Source organism: Sylvia atricapilla, chromosome 1, assembly GCF_009819655.1.
Source record: "Sylvia atricapilla isolate bSylAtr1 chromosome 1, bSylAtr1.pri, whole genome shotgun sequence".
Lineage (NCBI taxonomy): Eukaryota > Metazoa > Chordata > Aves > Passeriformes > Sylviidae > Sylvia > Sylvia atricapilla.
The window spans coordinates 58,505,741-58,512,198 of record NC_089140.1 but is presented as its reverse complement, the minus strand read 5'-3'; positions in this window follow the sequence as shown (position 1 = coordinate 58,512,198).

The following is a 6,458-nucleotide window of genomic DNA, read 5'->3' as shown; positions in this document are numbered from 1 at the left end:
CACGGGCTCTCTGACGGCGCTCGCCCGTCGGCTGCACGGAGCCAGCCGGGGCTCGGAGCGGAGCGGGAAACTCAGCCGGGACCGCAGCGCGGCCAGCACAGGTCCGGCGGCCGGGAGAGCGCGTTCGCCGCTGAAAGCGCGTCACGGTGGGGCTCGGGCTGAGTGCTTCGGCAGGTCACGCCTCTGCTCGGGCAGCGGGGCCCGCGCTGCCCCGATGCGGGGAGGGGGCTCCGGTCAAAGACAGGAATGCAGGATGAAGCCTGCCGCCCGGCCAGCGCGGTGCCCCGCCGAGGCTCTCCGGGCGGCACGCTGCCCCGGCGGGGGCGGGGGCCGTGCCCCGGCGGCAGGCGGCGCTCCGGGGCTGGCGCTGGGGCTGCGGCGGCGGCGAGCGGGGCCGCGCCGGCCGGAGCGAGCCGGGAGCCGGGAGCCGGGAGCCGGGAGCCGGGAGCCGGGAGCCGGGAGCCGGGAGCCGGGAGCGGGGCGATGGAGCGGGGCGAGGCGATGGAGCGGGGAGCAGCCGGCGCCGTCCCCGGTCCCGGCGGGGAGGAGGCAGCGCCTGAGGTGAGAGCGGCTGCGGGCGGGCGGGCCGGGGGCAGAGGCTGGGCGAGGGAATGGCGCTGGGCGGCGGCACCGTGCGCGAAGTTGCCGGGTCCCGTCCGTGGCCGGGCCGTGCGCGGAGCGAGCGGCGCTGCCGGAGCCGGGCCCGTCGCTGCCGCCTGCCCCGGGCCGGGGCCCTGCCCTGCCCTGCCCTGCCCTGCCCTGCCCTGCCCTGCCCTGCCCCGGGCCGGGGCCCTGCCCTGCCCTGCCCTGCCCTGCCCCGCACAGCGGAGCGGGGCCCTGGCCGGACCGCCCCGGAGCGCTGCTGTGCTCGCTTGCCCGCTCGGGGATTTGGGCGCCGATTCGCTCTCCTTACAGAAGCGGGATGTGCGGGGCCGCCGCCGGAATGTCACGCTGCCATGCCCGTGCATGGGGCTGCGCGGGGGCCCCAGATCCTGTAGTTTTTGCTTAGGCAGAGCTGGTTTCCCGGGTCTTTCTCAAGCTTTACACAAAATTAAGTCTTTAGTCAGGCTCCAGCATCTCCTAAATGATATGTTTAGCTGACGTGATTATGAGGTTCAGTTTGGATCCTAGGCAAAATTTGCTCTGAATAGGCATGACAGTCATAGGTAGTGTTTGCTAAATGCATTACAATCATTTTGAGCGCATATTATTAGTATGATCAGACCGTAAATTCTGAAGGAATATGAAGGGGTTGTCTTGATTCAGATCTACACCGTATGGTTTGAATATTCCAGCTTTAGCACTGACCCTGGAAACAGTGGTTAAGGTTCGTCCCAAAGAAGAAGGTACCTGACCATAAGACCCTTGACAAGCCTGATCACTTCTAGTGGAGTCTTTCTGAAAAGGCAGTTCTCTCCTTTCTTTGAAATACTCGTGTAGCAGATACTTTTGCAGGAGGAACTTTTTACTGCATCTTTTTTCCCCAAGGTAAGATTGGATAGGTCCATAAAAAGTGGCAAACCTTCACCTGAGGGCATTTTTTTTAGTTCGGCCTGAAGCACCAAAGTTACTTGAGAAGAAAAGCTGTCTTTTGAGTCTGCTTATCCCTCCTCAGGCTATTTCCGCGGTTCTGAAATGACTTGAGGGTGACCTTCACAGAAAGAAGTCAGCTTTGCTCAGAGGATTTCAAACCTTTTATTTGCCCTTCTAAAGGCTTCTCTAAAACAAACAAGCAGAGCATTTGGAAGGAAACCTGTGATTGAATATTCAGCAATTCATTTCCCTTGAGTAAAAGCTGATAGATGTTTTCACTTTCCAAAGAAAGGTTTTTAGCCAAGCAAGAAAGATCTGACTTGACACTGCTGAAGTAAAGCATGAGGTAAGGCAAAGGAGGGTAGTACTTGTTTGGGACATGACTCCAGATGTGGGGAAACAGGAGCTAGAAACTGGGTGAACTGTTGCAGGGCTTTTTACATTATCTTTTATTTTAGTGGGTTAATCAGTGTGGCAGTTTCTGTGAAAACTCCAGACTCCTGCCTTTTCAAAAACATTAGGGATATCACCGGATATTTTCAGGCAGTGCATATCTGAGACACTATGGCACTCGCCAAGAGATTAACAGCACTTGGCCTTGTGCCTCTGGGCTTGTGCCTAATAATACATCGCAGGAGCACTGCATTAACTGTCAATAAATGTTGCCATCACTTCGGGCTTAAGTATGGAGTGGCTTTAAAACAGCACAGAAAGGAAAGTTTCAGCTCAGTTTTTAAATGTCACACAGCCCTTTTTATGACTAACTCTCATGGTGCTTGGATCTATTGTCAGGGTCTCCATTAATATAGCCCAGCTTTGTTTATGTGACTTTGGTTTTGAAAACCTAAAATGTGTGAGTTCCTTTCTTTAATTTCCTCTTAGTAGCTCTGTGTTGGTAGAACAGAAGAGAGAAGAGTTTCATTAGAATTGCATTTCTTTGCTGAACTTAGGCAGGACTGTGATGGTCTTTGGATCTTCCCTTTCCTTTGCCATTGTGTTTGATTCTGGGATAAAGCCTTTTAAAGGCCTGACTATGAGATCAGAAGATATCACACTATAAGAAATTACTCCCAGATAGTCAGATTGTGCCTTGCACTGGACCCAGCACTGTCCACAGTCAGACAGGATCAGTAATCCAGCCAGTGTTGGATGGATTTTCAGACACTGTGGAAACCTTTGGACTTCTCCAGCACAAGACCAGTCTGATTGGAGAAGCCAGAGCCAGAAAAGCTGGTGGGAGCTGACAGTGCTGTAGCTGTACCTGTGCTAATATTGTGCACTGGTACTCTTGGTATTGGGCGAGTACCCAGGTAGGGAATTATTCCAGAGTATTGTCTTCTGAATGCTGGGCATAGCTGTTAGCCTGTGAACTTGCATGCACACAGCTGTTGGATTGCTTGTTTTGAGCAATTTGGGGAAAGACTGAGATGGATTTGATCCCTGTGTCCTCAGATTGTCTGCACGAAAGAAAAAGAGGCAACATTTTAGGGCTGAATGAATGATAAAAATAAATGTTCAATTTAAATGGTATTAAGAGAAGAAACAGGAAACTGAAGATAGCGCAAACTCCTAATTTTTAAAATGTTTGAGTGATTGAAGAGCTTTTCTCTTGTTTTAAGAATGACATGGGCAGAGTCAAAGACCTATGATACACATGGGTTTCAATAGAAGGTTCAAAAACTTTCAAATGCATGTAGGTGATAAGGATTATTTCTTTTCAAACTTTTTTACAGCTCTATTAAAAAAATGAAGAAACCTGTCAGCTCTGGTGCAGTATCCCTTTAAATACTCAGAGTGCCTTGAACTGCATGGAGTAATTTATTTGCTCAGTTAAGACATTAGTTTTGAGTTACCCAACTTGCCTGTTTCCCTACTCAGATGGATGTCTTCATCAGATTATATAAGGTGTCTTAATCAGTCAGGGGGCCTTAATGATTTGTTTGCATCAGGCGTTTTTAAGAACCAATTGATTAAACCTGACAACTTTAGGTTACTTGGTACTGCTTCCCTGGTGTATGCTGCCTCTGCACTACATGTGTGTTCCATTTCAAGAGGCACTTTAGCCCCATGGAAAGTCAGGGTCTGTTGCATCTGTTCCTCCTGTGTAGTGTTTTGCCTGTGGGAGACTTTTTCTTTGCTCCTCACTTAGTTTTGTTCTTCACTGGACTGAGATACAAATGCAAACTAAGATTCTGTGCACTGTGGTTGAATGGTGAGCTGTTTGTGAAGGCTCTGGTGCTGGTCACAGTGCCTGATGAAAGACCAGTGGCTCTTCCCTGACTTTCCAGCAGAGAGGATGGACACAGCCTATGTTAATTAAGATGAGAGAAGGGCTAGAGTAATTCTGCTTTCTTAATAATTGTCCTTCTGCCCTTGCCAACTCAAAAATCATCTGTGATGGTTTACTAAATGCTGATATGTTTTACATCTTCAAACTTCCAGTGCTTTCCCTAACCTTAGGTGCATGAAATGCAATTACTGGAGCATTTTTCTTCTTATTACATATTTAAAATTTCTTTGTTTTTTCACTCTGGAATTAAGATAAGAAGTATGCAGTCTCTCAGCTTCTTAATATGAACTGACATCTCTCATAATTGTTCAGGTTCTACCGGCAAATTTGCCATTTCACAACCATTTGGTGATAAAAATCTTTAAAGCAAGTCAAAGGTTTGTGGTATTTTTTCCAAGTGACAGAAAGCTAAAGGAGGAATTTCAATTACTCTAATTGGATTAAGCCACTCTAGTCTATTCCTATTCCTGAGCAGAAAAGTCCCAAATGATTTCTTTCTTCTTCTCTTTCAGAGTTCTAAATAACTACTTTAAAATTAAGGATAATTAAGATTGTAAACTGTGATGCCAGCTATTGGTCAAAATAAATGTAAAACCACTATGTTTGCAGAATATCTGCACAAACAATGATTCTCTGTGCTTTGTGCTTAGTTAACCAGTGTCTTGCTGAGCTCTCAGTAGAATTTGTGATGCTTGTTGAAAACAAGAGATCCATCTAAAGTGTGTCAAATTAGAGTTCTGCACAAGTTGCAGGAGGTAAATCAGTGTTTGACAAATGGAAAGGATATGAGCATTTAAAAGAAAAATTGTACTCAAGATTCTAGGAATATTAAAGCAACCAAGATGAAGCAAAAATAAAGCATTAAAAATGTATCTTTTCCGTGTTGTTTCAAGAAAAAGAATTATACGTGTTGGTGTTTATGGAGATTATTCTCATCTTCTTATTCGGAGCTTTGTGTTTCTTGAAGACACAAATAATATTTAGACTGAGATGGTACCCACAAGAAGCACTTTGTAAATATTAATGTGGGGGATTTTTGGCAATTGTGTTAGAGCTGTTTGTCTCAGCCATCTATAAATGGTTCTGTGAACAAAATAAATAGAGTGATACCAACTGGGCAGGGAGTAATGGGTAAGATCCATCTTTGTGTGCAGACTGGTGCCAGAATGCTGACTGCTCACCCTTTGTGAGTGGGAGCAGCTGGGGCTGTGCTGGTGAGACCCTTCTCTGCCTGACCTCCATCATTCCTTAGAGGGGAAAAGGTGCTGACACACAGCAGGGTCAGTGAGTCATTCAGGTTGCAAAAGACCTTTAAGATCATGAAGTCTGACTGTTGACACTACCAGGCCTACCACTATGCTGGATTTGTTTGGTACACCTGGGATTTGAGCATGGTCCTCTGGGAACTTTGGAGAGGATTTATAAACATGTTTATTATACATCTCTTGCCATCTTGCAATGTTTGTTGGGGTTTCTTTTAACATTTCTAGTCAGACACGTTCTTGAGATGGACTGACAATGAGGTTTCCTAGGTGTACTGTGAAGCAGTTTTGTGCTGGCTGTGAACCAGATTGCTCACATCATTTTGTGCATATTTGCCCCACTGTCTGAGTTACAAGACATCTGTGATTTTAAAATGTTTAAGGAGAAACTGGACAGATGAAGGAAGAAAGAGAAGTAAAGCAGATTTAGGATAAACTGTCCTCCAGGGATTTGGCACGGCTGTGAGAATAATTTTTTTGTGCCTAGTCCCGTATCCCTGAAAACTATACCCAGCTTCTTCTAGCACATTTCTGAGACTTCAGGATTTTATCTGTCCAGGGTGTTGAACAGAACTGAATCCTGAACTGGAAGCGCATTTCCAGTCACTTTTTAATTTCTTAAGTTAGAACTGCACCTAGACTACTGCTTTTAAATGTTTATCACATCAAACCAGCTTTGTATCAAGGAAGATACTGCTTGGGATACCCGTTTGTCTGAAAACAGGTATCTCTTAGTGCAGATCTGCTTACTGTGGTGGCTTCAAGGGTGTAGACATTTGCATCCTTTCAGAGTCTCTCCCTTTTGCCTTCTCGTCCCCCCTTGGTCCCTCCCTTGCTATGGTATTGGGAGCCCTGCTTTCTGTGCTGTGTACCATTCCTGGTTCAGGTGGCTTTGGCATTACTGGGCTGTCACTGGCCTCAGCTGGATAGAGTTCTTTCACAGCTGAACTCTGTTTACAGCTGAAGCAACATTGAACTGCATGAGCAATAATAAAAACCACCACATTCAGAGTCAGCAACAGTGGGAATATGCTGGTTTAACTACACAAGTGATGTAGATTAATGGAAGGACCAGGATATGATTCCTGTTAATGGGTCTAGCTTGTGTTGTTTGCATGAGTGGTGTAAGGCAGTGTCAGCCAGGAACCTGTCCCACTGTCTGAGGTAGTTGTCATAATGATGGACAGATGTTTGCAGTGTACAGAAAAAAACATCTCTAGGGTTTTGTTCGGTTTTTGACTTAGAGGAGTTTTTTAGGAGGGGGGGTTAATATGCTTCTAAGAATAAGAACATCCTGCTTTGGAAATGAGGCGGAAACAATTGCTAGAGAAAGTGCATTGCCAACACTCTGAATCATTGAATGTTCTAAATAA